The sequence below is a fragment of the Dufourea novaeangliae genome, unplaced genomic scaffold, assembly GCF_001272555.1.
Source record: "Dufourea novaeangliae isolate 0120121106 unplaced genomic scaffold, ASM127255v1 scaffold172, whole genome shotgun sequence".
In the NCBI taxonomy this organism is placed as follows: domain Eukaryota; kingdom Metazoa; phylum Arthropoda; class Insecta; order Hymenoptera; family Halictidae; genus Dufourea; species Dufourea novaeangliae.
Window position 1 is genome coordinate 1,802,071 of NW_015374058.1, and position 24,435 is coordinate 1,826,505.

General features: G+C 37.1%; 1 non-coding gene across 1 annotated transcript; it reads left to right on the forward strand.

The window, feature by feature from the left end:
* The first annotated feature begins 19,746 nt into the window (after nt 1-19,746).
* Trnat-ugu lies at nt 19,747-19,819 on the forward strand. The gene has a single exon. It is a non-coding gene; the product is annotated as a tRNA-Thr (tRNA).
* Nucleotides 19,820-24,435: the final 4,616 nt, after the last annotated feature.

The following is a 24,435-nucleotide window of genomic DNA, read 5'->3' on the forward strand; positions in this document are numbered from 1 at the left end:
GCCTACAATGAACAGACGCGCCAGACAATTCTGATTCTACTGCCGTTGTATCCAACAAATTTTCAACCTCGATTATCTCGAAAATGAAGCATCACACGATAAAATTTTATTTTTATCTTTCGACTTATTTTTTCTTATAGAATCACCTACAGCCAGATTGTACTACTCAACCTGAAAAATCCTTTATAAATAGAAAGGTTTAAAAGAAGGAAAGTTGCTGTTATACGTTATAAAAACAGCAACCAGGAAAAAAAAAGTGCCAACGATACGCGGTGTTCCCAAGCGGTCACCCATCCAAGTACTAACCACGCTCAATGCTGCTTAACTTCAGTGATCGGACGAGAACTGGTGCTTTCAACGTGATATGATCGTTGACTATTACTTAGCAATTCCTGAGACACAGACGATACCAAATACGCGTTGTCTCAGGTAAAGTAGTACAATTAGAAGGGGGTGATTCTATAAGAACAAATAAGTAGAAAAGAAAGAATAAATTTTTTTCGTTTGACGTTTCATTTTCGAGGAAATTGTGTTTGAATGTTCATCTAAAACACGAGTAGGTAATAAGTAGAAACGACCTGCAATGAACAGACGCGTCAGGCAAGTCCTATTCTACTGCTGGTGTATCCAACAAATTTTCAAACTCAATTTTCTCGAAAATGAAGCATGACACAATACAATTTTATTTTTGTTTTTCGACTAATCTTTTCTTATAGAATCACCTACAGCCCGGTTGTACTATTCGACCTGAAACATCCTGTATAAATAGAGAGGTTCAAAAAAAGGAAAGTTGCTGTTGTAAGTTATAAAACAGCAACCAGGAAAAAAAAGGTGCCAACGATACGCGGTGTTCCCAAGCGGTCACCCATCCAAGTACTAACCACGCTCAATGCTGCTTAACTTCAGTGATCGGACGAGAACTGGTGCTTTCAACGTGATATGATCGTTGACTATTGCTTAGCAATTCCTGAGACACAGACGGTACCACATACGCATTGTCTCAGGTCAGGTAGTACAATTACCAGGGGGTGATTCTATAAGAACAAATAAGTAGAAAAGAAAGAATAAATTTTGTTCGTTTGACGTTTCATTTTCGAGGAAATTGTGTTTGAATATTCGTCTAAACCACAAGTATGTAATAAGTAGAAAATAAGTCGAGAAGAAAGAATAAAATTTTATCCTGTGATGCTTCGTTTTCGAGATAATTGAATCTGAAAATTTGATGGATATACCGACAGTAGAATAGGACTTGTCTGACACGTCTGTTCATTGCAGGCCGTTTCTACTTATTGGTCACACGTGGTTCCGATGAATATTCAAACCCAATTTTCTTGAAAATTAAACCTCGAATGAAAAAAATGTATTCTTTCTGTTTGACTTAAATCTATCTAAATAAATAATATCAACTCATATTGAAATAACACAACACCACTCATTGAGTTAGTAGTGAAACCAGATATACACTGTACATAATAAGTATATTCTACACATTCCACCCAAGTTAGAATTGTACAAAAAACTACAGGGCGATATACGTAATATAGCACTCGACATAAAATATTAAAAGCATCCAATTATATGCCTGTCATTGTACACGTCCAAATGACAAACCAAAGATGGAACCTGTCATTTCGTCGGGCAAATACTTCAAAGATTCACCGACGAACCTCCGCACCCTCGTTCAATCCCGAGGCGTGAATCGAATTATAAGCCCGATGAACTATTGAAGCGTTCCAACGTAAAACCACCTCATACTCGAAACGCAATTTATTCACCTGGATGGTGTAGATTTTGCACGTGCTGGCGACAACACTTCCACGGTCCGCGGTTACAATGCATCACGGGAATGCTCGACATCCAAAAATTCCTGTTGATCGCGACATAACCTCGAAAATGACAGTCGCCGTGTGGATCAAGCTCCATGGACCAACACACTTCAATGTGTCGACCTTTCGAACACCATATATGCCCGGGAGGTGCACACGACCGATATACCCGGGACGATCAAGTCATTGAATAACACACGGGCATGTTGATCTCCTTCGAAGCCCCATCCCGCTATTACAAATCACAGAGTACTTTCATCAAAAGAGATCCCTCAATCGCTCCACATCCCCAGTGTTCGATCTGAATTACCCGCGTAATTTGTATCAGAGCATGCAAACGAGATGAATGGAAATTTCTCCAGGCAATGAGGATTGATTTATTTGAGATTGATAACAAGAAGATTTCGTGGAAAAACCCTCTCATATGATTTTCTAGTGGCTCATCATCGATGGCCCATGATAGAACATGGTGGAAACTTCGAGGGGTGGTTTCATCCCTTAAAGTCGCGTCTCAGCCGATAAAAAAAAAAACGTATCCCTTATTTTTGACTGTTTAACAGACATACGAAATTTCATCAAAATCGGATGGGGACACTTCCGTGCCTTCCCTTGTTAGTTTTGCATGTAGAATCCACTCTGTGAAAGTGTCCAACAGTTTTATTAACGCCCTTGTATATATCATACATCAATACAAATAAAAGTTAACGTATGAAGCTCCTTCTGCGAACTTTGTTCGCTAGAATGGACCTAAATATCGCGTGTATGTGTACGTGTAACTGGGATCACTAAGAAGTTTTACTGCTTATTCATCCTGACTACGGTACTCGCTAGCGCTGTTTGTACACGTTTTGAGGAGCCCAATAAGCAAATCTCGAGGCGCTCAGCCTCGAGGTGTAACGAGACTAGGCAGCTACCTAATTAGCACAAAAAAAATGTGTATACATATAGATATATGTATGTGTTCCAGACGCTTGTTGCGGAGTAAATACGTCTCATCCCTAAATAGCCTGTCACATGGAGCGAATGTTTAATCAAATAAATGACGAAACTTCGGCTGTGCTCCGTTCCCTAATTGCCGGCCTTGTCCGTTTCAGACAGTCGGGATGAAAGGGGAGCTTCTTTATGGAAAAGGGAAATTTCAATTCGTACTCGTCATGGCTTAACTTAAGAAGATAAACAGGTCATTGGTTACCATGTTATTCTTTTTTATTGTGTAGGTACTGATTATTAATTTTGTTGTCGATAATGTAAACATTTAGAGTGCACATAGAGATAAACATAGATTATAATGATCGACAATAGAAACTTTTTGAAGTGTATAGGTGACAAAAAGGATACGTGTGGATCAAAATCACCCAGACGATTATTTTGAGTAGACAAAAATTCCGATCCTTCTCGTGTTAAGTTGCAGTTGATTTTGGGTAGACAAAAATTCTGATCCTTCTAATGTTAGATTGCCCTAACAAAAGTGTTCCTAATCGAGGAGAAAAAGCAAATAATCGATTGGGAACGGAACCATATAATTTCAGTGATTATTCTTCTTCTAAGTGAAACAACGCAAACAAAAATATCTTGTATAGTAGATACACACATGTAATCGTCTTCCTGAATATTCTTTTTAGTCCAAGTTTAGAATTGTTCAAATAAAATTCAACGTACAAATAAAAGGTTTGCTTTTCATATGGCGGTATTCCCACTATTTATCTCTGAAACCGATAAAATTTCGTTTCGCATAAAAATCAAGCAAAACGAGAAGTAAAATTCTGTGCTCCTCGTCGAACACCTCGAACGTGCTGAACTGTTTTTACCGCGATGAAACAAAAAAGCTTGATTTCATCCAAATTTTCAGCCAAGCCAACGGACGCATTAACCTTGTTGTAGTTTCGACAGAAACTTCGTCAGCTACGTGCGATTTCGGAGCGGTGTCCTGCCCTCTTCCCCCGTGCAGCGAGCACAGTATCGTCCCGGTCGCGTATCGGAGGGTGGTTTTTTGCAAGGGACTCTTTGCGCTCTGACGTGTTCGCCACCCCATCGCCGTCCCCGAACCGCCTCGTTAAAACCATTTCCGGGCCGGCTTTCGAGCACGCCTAGTCCTCCGGTTCCCATTAAAACCGGAAATCTACGGTTTTTTTCCATTTCGATCGTTCCGGTGCCCCGGTAGGTATCTTACCGTATCGCTGACTTCATCGTGATCGCAAAAAAAAAAAAGGAAAGTCTCGATAACGACGTGTCGTTTCAGCGTGACCGCGGGTTTGCAAGCACATGATATATGCAATAAAGTTTCCGTTATACGAATTTTCGTTATGGTAACAGATTATTATAATGGGGGATTTTATGCGTTTATGGGATTTAGAATTGTTTGAAATTTGGTATAATACATTGTTTAACACTGCCATGTCACCCAAATGCGTACATTGCAGAAAAGCTGGATTTTTTGCAGGGTCACTTTGAACCGAGTAAAATTTTTCTTTTACGCAGGTTTCAAGAAAAAATAGTGAATAAAATGTTATGTATATTTGAAAGTTCATGCATTATATTTATATAACTACAGAGGATGTAATAGGGCGATAAGAAATAAATAGTAAGACATAAGTTAGGGTTTAAGATAGAAAGGGAATGAAAGGAGAGAGTGAATGAGAAGAATACATAGCTTAAGTTAGTAATGTAAGGTTAGGAGAAGTTGTAAACCAAGTCCAAATTTCTTGACTGTGAGGTTGAAATACAAAGGATACGGCAATAGCTACAAATGGGTCACCATAACCCTGCATTCGCTCTACGAATATTAAATACTGTTATAAAATTTTTGCGTGAAGTTTATATTGTGTATAATTTAGAAGACGACCATCAGCCCCTGTTAACTAAACGTATATATTGTTGACGATTTATGACTTGAAAAACGAAATAAAGTGTGTCTGACTACATACAGCCTTTTTCACTGTGGCAGTACCGTGTTACGGAAGTTTATTGAGGTTTTCACTTTACTTGGAATCTGATATAACGATTAGTTCTATGATTTCATTTTCTATGAATTAGTCCACGGAAGTCTATATTTTGATAAACATCCACAGTCTATTTATTATTTTAGACTTTCTATTTTCTGTACACGATGTTTTCATACTATCGATAGTTATTCAGAAATGAAACGTGGGATAAATATTAGTTAATTACTATTTAATGTTATTTGTTCATTAATGAGTAAGTACATGAGAAATGGCCGATCACCGCGTCTGCCTGTGTAGTGTTTTAGGAACCTACTTTATCGATTTGATTTTAACTTCGATAGAATTTAATTCAAGGTGTAGTAACGTAACAGAACTTTGAACAGTACACGATTATATAATTTTCGCACGCAACTAAAATTAAAAATAAAAATGAATATAACTTAAAAGAATATTCACCAAGAAACTGCAGAATTGATTCGTGGATCCACTGTTCTTCTTTCTTATCTTGAATGATCCAACCTTATTAAATACAGGTGGTCTCAGGATTTTCCTGCGGAACTTTGTCACTACGTTCTGCAAGTAGAATTACGAAAAAAGAAGTCACACAGCAGTCCGGTTTCCCGAATAAACTTGACAACGTTTCAACTTATTTACTGCACCATACGCATACAATAAATTACCAAATGACATACAAACGGAGCGAGGTTACAGTGACAGTAAAGATTATTCATACACTGGTGACAGTTACTGTCGATTAACAATTCAGTCCTCAGCGTAACAATAAGTTCATAACATTATCTATCAGACTATACTATTGACGGAAAACTAAAAGTTATCATGGCATAACCAAAAGAAAATACTTCTCAACTTATTAGTCTACTGAACCATTGACAAAAAAATAAATTATTGTGGAATAACCAGAAGAAAATAATTTTCAACTTGGTAGTCTACTGAACTATTAATGGAAAACTAAGTTATTATGAAATAACTAGAAGAAAATAATTCTCAGCTTATTAGTTTACTGAACTATTGATGGAAAACTAAATTATTATGGCATAACCAGAAGAAAATAATTTTCAACATGGTAGTCTACTGAAAACAGCATTGTCAAATGTCAATTAGAATCAGAGGTGTACTCGTACTTTTTTCTCTCACTGTATGTGATCCCGAGCAAGACTTCGCGAAGTGTCGAGGAAGTCCATGGAACCACTGACGACCGGCCGTGTCTACCGTATCTCTTTTATAGCCTTTCGGAACGTTCGTGATTCCTTCGACTGATGAACAATAATCAGTCAGGAACCTTGGGCTAATAATGCCTTAGTTAAATGGCCGATACAACGCGGTTTAAATGGTCGCGCGAAGAAGAAAAAGGAAACCTCCTCCTCCGGTGCGATCCGCGACGCCCGGTCGATCGGCTGATTGGAAATGGCGCGCGGGCGCGCGTGATAAATTACGTATAATTGCTTGATATTTTTCCGGTTTCCATTTTGCCACGAGACGCGAATCCACTGACATTCCCGTGGACAAGTTCTATGAATTGCAATTCGTGTCGGGTTCCTTGCAACACCTTTCACTCAACATCGTCGTCATATTGTGGATTAATAATGCTATCGGTGAGGAATGGATAAAGTATCAGAGCGCGAGGAATTGATCAGTCGGAGACGCACCCAACGGAGAATTCAATTTTTTTCGACGAATCGATATTCATTTTTGTAAATTCTTCCGACTGTCTACAGATAATGATACTAAGGGGGTGTACTAGTGTCGACATCCGTTTTTAATGTGGCGTTTGGGATATTTTTGCAAGGGAACTATAACACTTTTTGCAGTCAACGTTTCATGGTATATTTATATGAAATGTATATAAGATATCTCACGAAATATTGTTTTTTTGAACATTGTACCTTAATACCTGTTCACGTAGAATGTTCCGAGAAATTGGTACGAGTAAAAAATCTAATACGATCTAATAAATTTACCTTTATAAAAACCTCCACGCAATTTTAATTCTAACTAAAAATATACCAACTTACTTTTTTACAAAATTGTTGTCAATTAACACGTTGACTGCTACAGTGAAAAAGGTCGTACCTACCCAAACACACTTCACTTCGTTCTTTACGTCACAACTCGTCGAAAATATATGCGTATACTTAATAGAGGCTGTTCGTCTCGTTTTTAATTATACAGCAATATTAATTTTACACAACAATTTTGTAACGGTATTTAAATAATTCCGCCTCCTAGCAATATTTCAACTACGAGTTATCTCTTAGTCGGTAGTCACGTTTCAAAGAAAATTCCTAATCGGTTTATCGTATTAGTTTTACGAGATCTTCGTGGTCTGTAAACACAATCCTCCATGTGTTCGAACACACGCTATTTTCTTTCGCAGGTCTTTTTACACGGATCATTGAGGAACTTATCCATTGTGTAAAAACCGAATTAGGCGTACCTCGTAACAACAGAAAATCAGAATAATACGTGACCACAACGTCCCCCGCGTCTTCGGCCATTTCCTCGTGGCCTGACCATAATCGGATCTTTCCACTAACCGTGCCCACGTTTAAGTTCTGTTACATTTAACCAGTCAAAGTACTTAGCGGGCGCACCCCACGGCGGCTTATAGTCCTCCAATATCCGGGAACCAACGGTGAAACTTGTAAATACATTGTGGACACTACGGAGCCCAGGAACGTAGTTGCCAATTAGTACCTTCCGCCCCGTACACGACACAGGGACGAAACGAAGAAGAAAACGTGAAAACAGGATGGGCACTGTTAGAGAGAAACCAGTAAAGTCCTTCCGTACCCTCTACCTTAACTAATCTTAACTTAACGGAAACTTCGTGACCAATCCCACAGGAGCACCAGAAGAGAACCGGTTGCGGGAAGGCACCAGGACTTCGCGAATTCAATCGGTAATCAAACTATCAGCCGATACAGTAATCTACCGCACGATAAAGCGAACCGTTCGAAACACGTGGCCTCGATTGCGTCTGGAGTTCGATCGTCGGTGAACAATAATTACACTGGTTTAGAAAATTTTACTTCTTTTTTTGTCGTATAAGGTATAATAAATTTTTTATGTATGACTGTCTAAATAATTTTTTTATCACATAAGGTTTAATCCTTTAACACCCAGACCTTTAAATCGTTATTTCAAAATCATGAGGATGATATATATGTTGTATTTTGTTATTTTGGTATTCTATAATCCTTCTTGAATCCCAAAAAATATTTTTGTACTGAATGCAACTATTTCTAAGTAAAGAATTGAGCTTTAATAGATATTTGTAACACACGAAAATCAACGTTATTATTAATAACACTGCGCAACAATTGTAAAATTCTTTTGACAATATTTAATGTAACTATTCTTAAACGAAATATCCAACTTTGAAAAGCATTCGAAATGAAATGAATGTTTTAATCAATCCTACGTATAAATCTTATTTTAGCCGTGTAATTATACCACGTACATTTAAAATGTCCATTTCCCCACGCACGGACGTGCATTTATCGCGAACACGAGGAACGATGGAAATATATTCGGATCAACTCATCTGGGATGTATAAATCAACGTGTGCATTGGTTACAGACACCAAAGCCGACTGGCAAAAGTTTGAAACACGAGCCAGACGGGCCCCGGCGATATCGACTTTATGCCTTCGTGCATTTTTCGTAAAAATAGACTGTCAAACCTGGTAACGCATCAGACGGTCTGGTAAACGAGTTACACAACTGAGTTTATTCTTAAATAAAACTCCGAACTGGAACGATTAGCGAATTGGAACAGCTATTTTCTCGTCTGCTTGATCGTAAATACAATTGAAAATTTCGACTTTACTAAATTATTTACGTAAATTCGTTTATTCCCTCGTTTATATTGGGTTTATCTATGTAATGGGAATTCCCAGTGATATTTTAGTATTATTCTCACCACAATTTCCCGAAAATACATTGTATTGTTGAAGTGACATGTTCCACAGTACGTAATGGTGAATACAATATATGTATAGCTAACTAAATAGATTGTTTTCATGTTTAAATAAAAAGTTTTATGCTTATATGGAGAAATTCCTATTATTTATGCGTCAACTCAATGTAAAAATTGAGAAATTACAGAATTCGATCGATAAATAATACAATCTGTCGAATTCGATTGATGTGTCATTACTCACGAAAAAAGTTAATTGATTATTCAAACAATATACAAATATCTCAATGTACGATACATAAAGATTGTAGCATCCAGAAATCCTAGTAAAGCAAATTTTTATCGAATGTTAAAGTCTTCTAATACACCTAAAGATAATAAAAAATTTCTAAATATTAAGGTCCTTTTCGTGTCAAAAATTATTGAATAGTGCTGCTTTCAAAAGTTATGAGAAGATTAGCTTTAAGATTTTTACATTCAGAATGTTAAAAATGTTATTTCGGACGTACAGGTAAATTAATTGTATCAAATTTTCAAAATGTCTAACAATACTAAGTATAACCCAACATTTCCAAATATTAAGGTCCCTGTTCTTTACATGTCCAGAATTAATGAATAAAATTAATAAATTAATAAAAAATCAATGTAACACTTTCAAGAATTATGAGAAAATCAGTTATAAGATTTTCAGTCCCAAGATGGTAGCAATTTCATTTCGAACGTATAAGTAAGAAATAGCTTCGTGGGTCAAGAGTGACCCCGAACCTCGTTTCGCCAGACTGGCAGCTCTACCGTCGAACGAGTTACAGGAAACGACATTTCCGCGACGCGAGGACTTCAGACAGTGGATCCGAATCGTATACACACAGACGTTCGTCCGCGAATCACGTACGCGAGAGGGTGAACTGCACATTTGACGGCGGGGTGTGAGTATGTAAATTGGGAATGGGCGTTACTCGGCGCCGTGTGAAACGTGCAACGTATAGAAATGAGTAATGTATCAACGCGGGCACATTTCGCGGTACGCGCTTAGGCTAACTAGTCTAAAGGCTGGAAGACGAAACTGTGTCTCGAGCATGAAAATGAAGTTAGGTCACGAAAGAGAATTGTAAAAAGAACCGAAGACTTTCAAGAGCATGTATTACGGTGGGGAATAATTGAAAAGTGCATCTAAAAACAGATGTAAGTGCCATGTGCCGAAAAATATTGTTTTCCAAAGAGAAGATGAGTGAGCTAAGGCCAACAGCAGCAAATGAGGATGAAAGAGCCATTTGTGAATAAATGAAATGGTATGCTCATCCTTTTTGTGGAAAAAAAACCTGTTAAACAACTTGCTGCCATTTATGAGAAAAAACGTTTTCACATAAATAGCGCTTGCAGCCTCTTTTACGTCCAGACGTCGATTATAGAGTAATTGATCCAGAGGTTGAAAGAGAAATCTACACTCGACCGTGGAAATGAATTTAGATTGCGGAGGAGAACTCACAAAAGGGTTTTTTATTAATATTGAGCGAATTTCTATAATTTTCTATTAGTCTCTATAATTGGTTGTCATTAGTCTGGCTAAAAACGAAGTCGACATCGAAAGAAGAAAACTAAGCCATAATACGAGCTTGCTTAATGCGGAGCCACCATTGTTTTTGCATACAACTGATAGTCCAGTTTTAGGTCAAAGTCGTAGAAAAAAATTACATCGACGTTCAAACTAATATATAACTACCACAGTAGGTAGACGAGAGTGTCTTTTAATATTAGGTGAGTGCAAAAGTTTCGTTGAGTTTCGTTCTAAAAGTGTAAACCAATAATAATTCGAATTACAATTTAATAATAATTCATATGAAAATTTTCAATAAAACTTTTCACTCTAGTAAACACATTTTGAGAATATTATTATTATTATTCAAATTATATAATTAAATTAGATTAATTAAATTTACAGTTTATCATATTGTGGGATTTGCGTCACAACTTAATATTTATTGTTTTCATTTTCAATTTTTTTTTCAAAAACTCAATTTCAATTTTCTTTTAAACAATAAAAAACACTCAATCACGTCAATTTTTATCATAAGCAACACTGTGTTACACTGTCATCGACACATAATATATTAATATAATTGTTTATTTATTTCGACAAAGCCATGAGGATCAGATCACCTGCAGAAAATCCACCAAAACTTTTGCGTGGGACCAAATACAAAATACTAAGACACAAAGAAACTGTTTAACTTGACAGGCTATTCATTCGACTGATTAACAGCAACGACGTTCCGACAGTTTCACGCCGCAACACTCGTCAGTTTTCTGTCTTTGATTACACTCGACAGTCCGTCGCAGTTACATAAGAAGGCCTCTAGTTTAATATAACAAAAGCGATAAGCGCTTCGTTACCTGGATACGATAATTAAGTAATCAATATGCAAGTTGATTACTCTAGAAAGAAAAAATGGTGGACGAAGTGATTAATTGCGTGGCACGCGCGGAGAAACGTACAAATCACACAACAGCATTCCTTTGAACAACGTGAATAATAATCCTTCGTGTTATGTAAACTAGTCAGGATACTACAGGCTGACAGATAATTTCTTGTATACTATTGTTTTTTGTATATTATGTCAAGCTTCAGTATAACATCAAACAAACATATTAATAAAACATAAAATTGTATACGTTAAAATCATGCGACTATTATATATTATAAGGTCAGTGAAATGATGTCAACCTTTCATATAAAAATTTCTTATTTATAATAACAGATTTATATTGTGAATATGAAATTGAACAAGAAATGTCCTATGACACCAGGTCCGATAAAATTCCATTCTGTAGCATAAAAAAATGTGACCACTCCAACTTCTTTTCGCATTTTTTTTTTTCAAAAATTATATTTAATACATCTTTCTATTCTTAGTTTTACTGTTAAATAAATATATAAATAATTATTGTAAATTGTGTAACTTTATTATGTGTAACCCACGAACATTGTATAAAATACATACATATACCTGATGGGGAGTGTTACGGGAGAAAGTCAGGGGGTGGGCCTCCTTCAGACAAAAATTCTAATTACACTGATCTAATCCCGAATTAATGAAAAAGAAGTGTTTTAACATGCAAGTTAAACATTTCCCAAAATTCCCAGCTAAACCGTGCAAAAATTAGAAGAAGGGGGGGGTGCGTCAGACGAAGCAGCGGTCTCCTTGATTTTCATTACATGCAGTTATAGTAACGCGATTCCGTGACCCCCCCCCCATATATGTCGCGCCATCGAGTCAGCTGAACCGTTTTCTGCATAGAAAGCGATAACACGTCTCCGCCCGGAACAATGGTCGACGGCGATGTGGAAACGTTCTATCTGGGACGAGGATCGCGGCTGGAAGAAGCTGCAAGAATGGTACAGAGGGTCCTAGATCACTTCTGCCGCGCGCCGTGGAAGAAGCCATCCGTTAAAGTTTATATTCCACAGTCGACGCTCGGCAACGGCACCGGAACTGCGGTGTTCTTGACGATATACGTACAGCTACCATAAGTCACGCGGCACCCGCGACTACCATTTTCTACCCACCTTTCCCGCGTATTTCACCGAGAGGGGGGGGGGAGGGGCTTCACCGCGAAAGAAAACGGGATTGCATTAATTCCACCCATTCCTGCCACCCTCCGAGGATTGTAAATTGGTCAGCCTACTTCGACGATGATCTATCGTCTTCACGGATATGAATTTGTACTCGATGAGATTGCTAAACACGATTGTGTGGAAACAGTTTGATGGATTTTATGCGGATGATGCTATTACCATAGGTTTTGTGGAAAGAATAAACAATCCTGTTAATGGTATTGCATTATAAACCAATAATGTCAATGCATTGTTGCTCAGAAGGAAAATTTTGATAATTATTTGGAATAGGGCAATCCTCATAGATTTCAATGACCTTGAAATATATTGTCAGGGTCATCATTCTGAACAACTTTTCCGTATACATGTTACCGCCACTTGGCCTTAGTTTCCGAGATATTCAGGAAAATATGTATGCTTCAATTTACATGATTTTTTCAGGTTTTTATTTATTAGTTAATTATTGTACCACGCAGCCAACATCCCACTAGTTAGAATCCACTGTACTACCAGTTATAAATCTAAGTTTAACAAAAGCGAAAAGGGTATTTGTCGAGGAAGGAAGTTTTATTTATATATTTCGGACATTCTGAACGAACCGCGTCATTTCACTCCAAAAATGTCCTGCTAATGACGGCGTACGTCTACCGAAAACGGTTTAATTAAAATTTCAGCGTTAACGGATGAAACACTCATCCGCATTCTTTTCAGCCGACGGATAAGAAACAAGAAACTTGACGGAGAAACATTCACACAGAAAAAGCAATTAGCGTCGGTCCGATCTCTCTTTGTGGATCCGACAACTGCTGTTCCGTGCACGCCCTAGGTTTGGATTATACAAACGAATTGCAATCGATACGAGGTCCTGGTGTCGACGAGTACACCATAACGGTGCCCCGTAAAACTTGTCGTAGACTAACTAAGAATTTTGCACGTTCCTGAATTTGAAAGTATGTATTAATATTGTATGTATTAATATTACTATAGGTATTTATTTCCTATTAATCTAACATTCCTAGTCTTTTTAATATTCCATAATCCTTCTTGAATCCTAAAACCAGAATAATACCGTTTAGGTATTATGTACTTTGTACTAATAATAAATACTTAGATAGTAGGTTGAATTTGGTATTTTGGTTATTTATTTGTTTTTTTTATTAGGTATTAGTACTTAATGTTTTAGGTTCTAAATTTTAGATTTTAGGATTTAGGTTTTAGGTTTAAGGGGGTATTCCAATTCGGAGGGGTGAAACATCGACCTTTTTTATTCTTTTCCTGAAAGTATGACACCTTGAAAATGTGTTCCCAAAGTAATATGCTTAAATTCATTGAAATTACAAAGTTACAAGTTGAAGAATTTCGCAGCACGTTCACGAACTCGATCGGTTCGTCGAATATTTTCTAATATACACGGATATCCAGATAATCGAGGAGACATATGACACCAAGGTAGATGGGATAGTCGAGTAGCTACGACTTCTCGAAATCGAAATCTACGCGTATGCGCCGCGTCGTGTTAATACGCAACGGTATCGACTTTCTTCGCTGAGCTGGCTTACCACCGTCTCAGTATATTCCGAACGAATTCTCCGGAGTATTATTTCCGCCAGCCATAATTCTGGTCTGGAATGTATTGTTTCGACGAGAACCAGGCAAACTACACCGTGTCATTTCGCTCTTTAACGGCGCAGTTCCGAGCTGTAACGCGCGTTTCCGCTCCCATAAGAGGATACACGGAATCGTAAGAACGTTTTCAAATAACTGTGCGCAGAGGCTGGCTGTGTCACTGAATTCGAAAATTCCTCGGTGTATGCTTTTATAGGAGGAAGAATATTTGTTTGAATTCAGCTGCATTGTTATCCGTGTATACCTGTGATAACAACGGGATACACCTTGAAAAGGAATTATGTCTAATTATATACCGTTGACTTATTTTTTCCTTAAAAAATCATCCAAAGTACGAATATGATCTTTCATTTGAACACAAACATATTCAATTTCTAAAGTGTAAGATTTATAACCTTTTAAATGTGAGTACTAGTAGAGTAATAATCTAGGCAACAAGTGTATAATTCAACAGATACATATCTATGAACATACATACAGAACATACATAAAGATAATTCTTAATAACAAGTTGACATAGACATATTTTATTTTATACATATATATGATATATTGTATCTGAACGTTCCAAAATGTTCTATACAGTGTTACAAAATAATCTTTCTCTAGAAATTCAAATTGCATTAAATAAAAAGAACGGAACCCATCTACACTGCGTGGCATAACTATAAAACGGCCCTAATATTTTCAATTCTTACATATACTGTGATTAAAGTAAAAACAAACCAAATATTCCATGTCTGTAATCATTTCGAGAAATAATATTTCTCCAGAAAACGATAGATTATATTCCCTAGAAAGAAAGTAGTTCATTTTTATTTTAACCACAATGCACAAACATTGAAAATTTCAGGATTGTCAGGATATCCTATGATCCCTCCCAACAGCAATATCAAAGACCAAATTCCACGTCGAATAACGCTTATTAAACCGTCCCAAATTTTGATATGATATTCTCGAGATAAATCAGAGTATCACGTAAATGGGGCTGCGAGAAAACACCGAGGCTCGTCTAACAGTACCCTCGATGATCCAAACAGGCGATGGGGGTAGTACATGCACGAAATAGCCGGTGGACAAGGAAATTCCCGCGTCAGCTCGTGTGCGGTGTCTCCGGCCGATAATTAGGTATCGATTTCCGCGTGCCGTGAGAGAATGCCTGTAATAATCGACTTCACGCGTTCCAGGATTCTCCTTCGCCAACCCCCCTCCGGGCTATCTGACCGTGATACCAGGGATGGGGTTATTTGCCGCATTTTTCGAGTCACCACTGGTCGCCCTCGCTCGTGGAACTTTGCTACCCTATCCCAGCGTCCATTAATCATGAGACACGAGCGGGACCAGGGGTCAGGGGGTTCGACGGATCACGGAAATGAGGCAAAAATACCGTGAAAGGGATCCACCGCGCATAATTCACCTCGTCGAATTCCCCGGCCCGGGAAATATCCTCCAAGGAAACGATTTGTAGAGCAATCACGGATTATCGCGACGAAACGATCGATACGCGAATTAACGCCTATTCCCTGCGATTACCGGCTGTACGCTGTCTTGTATTTGTTTTCCCTTGTTGTTTTTCGCGTTACAGCTTACAAATGAGAATTTAAAATACTTGGAAAAAGTTCTGATTAATGATTCAAGAGTATACAGGTGAAAGAAGATGAGAATATATTTTTTACCTATTGTGATATTTAAATGTATATTGCTACTTTGGAAGAAAATCGACAGAACTAAAAAATTTGGGATTTCTTACTGGTTGCATAACCATAATGTAAATGTGGTATAGTTTTGTGTGGGACACATGACAGTTAAAATTCATTTTTTTTTACGAAAGTGATAAAGGTCTTAACACTAGAACTACCGACGATGAACGTATATTTATTTCTGTCAGATCGATAATCATGACAACCTTTTGAAAATATTCAAATGGAATTAACCAATTTCTTAGTTTTAAATTGTTATGAAAGTAGCATAGTATAAATGGGGAAGATGAAAGTTTCAAGTTATTAACATTTAAGCAATAACTGTCTAGGGAGAGAAAATATAAGGGAATCAACGTTTGCATATCGTTTTACTCAAAATAATCGATGATTTTAATATTATTTATATGTTATTATTAACTTAGTAAAGCTTCTAGCACAGAACTCAATATTCTGCTCCATTTAACTTTCTAGATCTTGACATCGGAAATTCTAAATTTGCCTAAATTTCTGTAGTCACCACTTGTCAAGACAGGGACTTAAAATCATTAATCCCAAAACAATGAAATTACCTTACGTCGATTAAAAAGCTTTCGTTCAAAAGTACGTTATGGTCATCGAGTTTCCACAGTACGAAAACAATACTTTATTGTACAACGAATAATAGTTTCAAAATCGTCGAACAATCCCACATTTTACTTACGACTTTCCTAACCGATTAATTTCTTACGCAACGCGTTAATGAAGAAAATCGTTCGAGCCGAGTGAACGAGGAAGATCGGTGCGGCGAGTCTTACGCAAACAAAATCGAGAACTCTCCGTCAGATCGATTATTCCCGAGGATTTTCATTTCCTGGATCGGAAACACACGGTAGACGGGTCCGTCGTACCGTTACAGCCCCGTCAATGATTCGCAATTATGTAACCCCTCTGGTCCGTGTGGTTCTGGAACAAGCTTGTTACGCGTGTAACAGTAAACACGCTTGACCGTGCAATTAATCCACACTGTTATCGTCATCCGCCACGTTGTACGACAGATATCAGTCCCCTGTCTGTCGATGTACGCCTCCTAATGGGGTAAATACATTGTACCGGAAGGTATATCAAGTCGGCCATTTAATTTACCCTAGAATCAACCCCTTGCCTTGTAACATTATGTCAGACTCGTGGTGAAGATATCAAAATGGATTGAATAAACATAAATATTATTCGTTTTCTTCGAGTCAAAGTGCAATACTGTTTTGTTTGTATTGATATTTCACTTTAGAATTACTTATTAGAAGCTCGTAACAAGGAGTACAGTAAATCATCGATGAATGGTCGAAGGCTTCTCGGCACTGACAAGGATAGGACACCAGGTGTAATAATAACTTTTTAATGGGGTTTAGCATATTGATAGAGCTTGGAATTCTGAAGTCAATTATATTTATTTTAGCTGCATATGGCCATTAGTTTATAAAATATTTAATGTTCAGTGCCAAGGAGCCTTCGAACACTCATGGATGGATGGCTTTTATGGGTTTATAGAATATTCGATGGTCTAAGATATAGTATGTTCTTTTTCTTTCGAACCTAGTAGAATCGTTACCAGAGTAAATAAATTTTTCTTTGCGTCCAGTTTTGCAGAATTGACCCATAAAATTCTATATTTACAAAAATATTCGCACTCTGGTAATAACTACCTATGCATCTAGTAGGCGCATAGAACATTCATGTCACTAATGGTACAGGAGTAAGAATGAAAATGTTATTTGTGTTTAATTAAATTATCCATCTGAAAATGGATACCTCTTTCGAGGTTCTAAATAAAAAATGAGAATGTGAAATGGTGATTGGATGAAGTGATTCATTTTGTTTAAAAATTCATACTATTTAAGTAAGATAACTATGGATAATTAATGCATTGCAGTTGATGTAATTGTCCCTAGTCCAGCAGTTAAATGAATTTAAACTAGAATCGCGGCGGTAACAAGTCGAGTAATTAGTTATTTAAAGAATTTAAATGAACTGGAACTTATAAATAATGAACTAGGAACATTTCGGAGATCACTGTAACTGAATGTTACGTATTAGATATTACCGTAGGCACTTTCGAATAATTAAGCGATTTTCTGTCAGTTAGTTACCAACGCGAGGAAAGTTTACCTTAGTTTTCAACCGAACTCGTTGTGCAAACATTTCTTCCAATATTGATCGAAATTTGAGAATATCCGTTATAATGGAAAATAAAAATAATCTACATGCCGAACCATAGTCTGGGTCCCAAATGACCCACGTTCGTCGTTCGTGAGGTTAAAGCAGCCAAAGCATCGAATATCGATACACGCGTGTTTGCGACGAAACGGTCACATTCGTTCCTTCCGCGCGATTATCCCATCCGCCATATTGTCGATCCCCCTTTTTCGCGATTTGCGTTCAACTACCAGCAATTCGGCGGAGAACTTTCACCGAACTCGTATCATTTCCGGTGTAACTGCTGGAAACTTTCGTATCCACCGACTTCGGGAAGGAAAGTTCCCATTCGAAACATCTGCGGTCGATTTTTCCAAGTATCGTTACAATTAACTTTTAAGAGCCTGTACCTTGGCCGTCTGATTCGTCGACGCGGAAGAAACTGGACCGACCCGTACGGGAGGAGCTGACGATCGCCGATTAGCGGCGGGAATTTTCCCGAGCGGAGGGGAAGAACCGTTTCGCGCGTAATTTCTCGACGATATCGGACGGGGCTGCGGTGCCACGACCGCTTTCGCGAACCAATGCCACAGAGAAAATTGGTACAACCGCGATAGTCGGCGGATTAAAGCGTTTCCCTACCCCTTCTGCCGGGTTTCCACTGATCCCTACTTCCTAATGAGAATAAACAATTCATGGGAAACACGATTTCGTCCGTTTATATGGTACCGCTGTATTAGTTCCGAAAAATGCAAATTATCTACAATTTTATTGTAATTCCTAATCAAAGTTAGATCATTTTTAGATCCTTCACGATTCACGATTCCCACAGTGTGTAGGATTAGATCGTACGACAAACAGATGTACCTACTTCATTGTTATTGAAAACTGTGTTATATGGTGTAATCAATAAACAGATGTTTTAAAAACATTGTGTAGGGTTAACGCTTTGTTGATTTGGAAAAATGCAAAATATCTAAAATTTTATTATAATTTCTACTAAAGATTAGACAATTTTTAAAGCTGTTAGGTGTATAGGAAAATAACGGCTGTCGCATTTACGTTGGTATTCTAGATTGAAATGGATCAAGAACAGAGATTGTATTTTATACTATAGAAAGTAGAAAATTGTGAATGCGAATGGAGGAGATTATTAATCTTTCTAAAGTTTCGTTGGGACCCCAGTATATAAAAGTTACAGAACTGAATCGAAATAACTGAAGTCTCTGCATCAGCACGGAACATCAACAGAAAGTATGGAAATTCCTATCCGCCATTTCTTATTCGTGACAGTGAGTTGGGGTAACGGGTTATTTTGCATAAGAGGTTCCTTTCATTACGTTTTAAGAGTCGGCAAAAGAATAATCCACTTACTTCGAACCTTTTTTCCCCCAAGTTGAACAATAAAAAGGATTGATTTAATAAGGTCGGCACAGAAAAAAATCAGACAATCCGCAGTGCAAATACTTTTAAAAAATATATATATATATATATTAACAGTAACTACAAGAAAACGTTATTCGAATGTCCTAAATATAATTCAAATTAAATATATTATAAAACTAGCATTCAGTTATTCAAATATAATACTGTTCAAACGTTGGTGTTTAACAGGAGATATTTAATGAAAATATTGATATTGTTATCGACTGAAATTATAATATCGCCTAAATAATAATTTTTAAGAAAATCGTCAGTAAAATTATCCAGAAAAGCTTTTATTCAATTAAATTAAATCAATTCCGATCGTCAGAAATGATTTTGGATTGTTTGCGAATCAGAATATTTAATTGAAAACAATTCAACTTTTATAAAGAAAAAGTTTTCTGATGCGAGTTTTTGTCGAAAAAAGAAAGCATAGTGTCATGCAGACGAGTTTCCAAGTGCCTGGGTACATCCGGACGTGGAAAAGGAAAAAAAAATCTCAACAGCCTCCATAGCTCAGGGGTTAGAGCACTGGTCTTGTAAACCAGGGGTCGAGAGTTCAAATCTCTCTGGAGGCAAATTTTTTTCACGACCGAGGCTTCTCGTGCTTTTGATGATACCATCACACGGATACGCCTCGCGATAAAGTAACCGTTTAAACTGAAATTATGCATTAAAAAAATAATAAAAATTCAGATAGTTGCGGTGGACCGTTCGTTAAAATTTCATTTTAATCCAGAAATCTTCGTCTATTACGTGAACACCGATTACGTTAATCGATGTTTTCAAATGTTTGACTCGACACGCGTTAAAAATATTAATGTGCAAATAAATTTTAAAAATATTTAGCAACAAATTTTTCAGTCTCTTCTACAACATTTCAGTTCAAAGTAATAACTGAGTTTACAATTGATCGACTACTATCAGAAACGTAAGTAATTTATATGATTTTTATATTTTAATTGAACTCTTTTTTACGGAGATAATTTGGAATAGAAGGATATACAATATTCATATGAATACATGATACTTATTACTAAACTGGGGACGTTTATGGAAATTTACCTTTTTGTATGGTCATTTCCAACCACAATATATGTAACAAAAAATTCTTTCGAAAAGGACTTACCGTTTACGTTCGAAACCACAAAGGAAGATTAAATAAGTGAGTAATAAGAAAAGAAATCGATGAATTCGCGTAATAAAATCAATGAACATCAAATTTCGAGTCACTTTGGACGGAAAATGGTTCCGCATTATTGAAAGGTTCTCGTCCGGGCTCGCGTTTGCTCGGCGATACAAAGGCATCTTACATACGCCGATACGTGCCAGAAATTATAGAGAATTTCGATATACGTTGTTCGGTTCAGGCCGAACACAGGGGGCCGCTGACGTTATTACCATCTTGTAAATTTAACAAGGAACGATATATCCGCCGTCTTGCTACGTCAAGGAGAATTCACCAACGCCTTACGTTCCACCACTTTATGTTCCACTGATAAATACAAAAATCACTTTTTTACTATCTTCTATTTTTGGTTTTGATCTTCTACGGTACGTTGACTCGGAAAAGTTTTTGTTAATTTTTGAATATTATAAGTTTACAAAATTAAAGAGTTGCATGATTTCTTTTTCATTGAATCTCCAATAAATTTGTTTCAGTAATTAAGGAATACATTGAATGCAATGTGATACAAGAATTTCCATAATCGAGATTAAAGGTTTTATTTTCACGTTATTGCATAAAGCTGCAGCTCGGTTAACGATTATCGACATTCTTAATGGACATGTTATTAATAACATATGAATTGAAATAATGCCGCAATATTCTCCTTTTCATTGAATTATTTAATACTACAATTTCATTTCAGAGATTATACCGAGAATTATGAAGTTCTCGTAATTTCGTGATACGTACACTACCGTATAAAAGGCGGGTGAAACCAGGGTTATTTACGGTTTAAATAGCACTGGCAAAATTTACAAATATTAACATCACCGCTACATATAATAATGTTCATTTCGTTGCCGTCCAACTAACGTAGCAAGGAATATAAACCACGGTACAGAGAACAGAAAATGAGAGAAGGTACCACAAGAAACAATATTTTAATACTTAAAGAGTAAAGGAAGAAACAGGAAATGTCCATTTTTAGTGATTTTGCGATGCATAGTGCATTTTGTTATAAATAACTGGGACACAGAACTATCGAATCATAAAGAATAAATGTCCAGATACCGTTAAAAATTTGATATACTAGTTTAAAACAGTAGTGGACTAAAGTTCCTTGTTTTTCCCCTTACATTTCATAAAGTACAGAAATACAAAAAACTGAAACAAATCTATTTTCTCGTCATACTGTCTCAATAGTGAAAACTCTAGTAGTGAATGTATTAACAAAAGAAATGATTTAAAAAGTCCTTTTATGATATGCAGAACATTCATACACGTCCACTAATATCAAAGGGGCAAAAGCTTTGAACCAGACACGGTTTATGGAGTGAGGAACTACGGAAATTCTGGAACTGTTAGGGTTAATTTAATACAAAGTATGTAACGCAGTCCTCAGAGAATCCAGGGTGTTCGGTCCAGTTTTGCCAGCGACTCGGATGCCGCGGTCTCTGATACGTGGTCGGAAATTAAAGTGAAATTCACGTTGGTTTCGCCGTTCCAGACCGTCGAAAACGAAAGATTCCGCTCGTCCCTCGTCCGCCTGATATTAGTCTAACGAAGCTGTAGCCACCCAAGCCCGAGAATCCTCAACGTCCACGGTGAAAAACGACCTGACCACGGATCCTCGGTAAACCACTTAATACGGATTCCAAAATGTCCGGCAAAACGAATTGAATTACGTGCGGTGAAATGACAAGAAAAAAAGGATTTTCTTTCAACTAACTATTTCGATCCACGTCCGTCACTACAGCACAGTTCGAGGTAGTAAAGGATTGGCCAGGTGAGGTCATAGTCCTGATAACCAGTTATGTACATGTTTAACTGCTAGTAAATAATGACAAAAGTTGTCTAACAGACCATAGCCATCTGTTTCTGGATTTGACTTGGGTTTTGTGGCAACGCCTGCTGACAAAATGATAAAACAAGTGTCTTGCAACATAAGTTGTATGTCTATGTTGTTGCCAATGTGCACGCAAGTTGTTTATAAACAAATCTTACATCGAACTTTATAACATGCATTGGACAAAATTTGGCTTTGCAGGTTGGAAGACTCGGAGAATAGATGAGATGAACGTAACCTCCAAAGGGAAGTTGAAGAAAAAAAACATCGATCGACCACCGAGGAAATTTAATTTATTTTTATGTATTATTTTTATTGGAATGGGTATGCAACATATTTAACATTTTTCAAGTAATACAGATTTATTTTTTTGTAAATTGATTCAGCGGAAGAGTATGTATAAATAAAGTAATTATTTATTTAACATTATTCTTTAGATTGATGGTTATATTTATATATTTACCTATTTATTTTTTTATATATATATATAGACACTGTCATTTTTTTTTTAGAAAACAAAGTGTTATTATTTTTTGTATTAATTAACTTTAATTTTTATTTTTATTACTATTAATTTGTAAATCTTCAAATTGGAATGAAAAGTACAATTTTGTTTTCATTTACATTCCAATAATGTATGTAAAATGTCCACGTGTATGTGGAACAGTAAACTGAACGCGTTCAAATGGCCATTCAATTCACGGCAACCTATTATTTCAGGAAAAAGAATAAAACACGCTGTCGAAACACGATTCAGTAACACGTAGTGTGATAATGTTCCGTTGGACGTAACAAGCGATTAGATAAATAACGATAAGGTAAAATATTCGAGGCGAAGCGTGTCACTGTTGTCTCGCGTGTCAGTCTTCCCTACAAACTTTCTATTTTACTAAACTCGTCCAGAACTTACTTTACAGGTTAATTAATAATTCAATGTAGGAGAGTGGTCCGTTCCAAACAAAACACATATAATAATAAATAATGCACTAAGCACGACAGTAAACAACGTTCTACTATCAGCGGGTTAAGTAATCGTCAAATGGCGGATATTTATGCAAATTTAGATTTTTCTAGACATTTTTACGAAACCTTTAAAAGCTTCGAAAGAACACCCCCATAAGATTTTACTGATCCTTGGAACACTGCAATTTAAACCATTAGTAACGTTTTTCCACCTTCACAAAATAAGTAAAATTTAATAAATATCCGTACTTCCTTTAGATCTACATACCTTTATAATTTTATACACTCCATGTATATGCAGTAAAACGCACTACAAGTAAGTTTAACTCTGTGAAGTCAAAATTGTTTGGCAGTGATCCAAACAAATTATCTTTTTACAGGAAACGACTACATATCCCCTTGAAGTTAATACCAAGATTAACCCCGTACACCGTGGAGATCCAATTGGTCCAGAATTGAAGTTTACTTTGTAATTATGCTTTCTATTGCACTAATTTGTGAATTCAATTTCACATCGATATTTAACATATTTTCTCAGCTCGACTTCCATATTGATTCTATTTAATTCAAGGGATGGCAATGAATTTTTAATAGTGCACAAGGTTGCACTACACACCCAACTGCACTAAATAAAGATTTTTCAACCCCGATCGACGGACAAACGCAAGCATCTAATCAAAACCATCTGAAATCCTAGTTTCCCGTCCAGCCAGTCGAAATCCCTACTGCACGATAAAACCGCAGCGGGGGTGTATTGAGCACACATCGTGTCCTTGGACCTATCCAGACAATGTTCGCGAAACCAGTGTTTCGCCGTGGGGAGTGTGTCAGAGGGATAGAGGGGAGGGGTAGGGAACGGCGCGAAACGTTTTCCATCGTTCGCCGGATTAGAACCAAGCCGGGCACGGTTTGTTGATTTTCCCCCGTCCGAAACGACGACGATTTGTCCGCAAACATTTGGCTTCCGAGGCTATGGCACTCCACAGATCCGTCCGTTCCCATTTTTCCTTCCGGGCAGCACGATCTACCCCCCCACCCGTAAACCGGAACGGTACTGCCTTCTCCCCCGGTTCTTCGGCAGTGTTCATTTCGACTGTCCACAACGGCGGACAAAATGGTTGTCCACCACCCTGCTACTGGAAGACACCACGAGGAACAGTATTCTCCTGTGTGCTACCACATTCTGTGAATCGTTGCACGTATACGTATACTAGAGA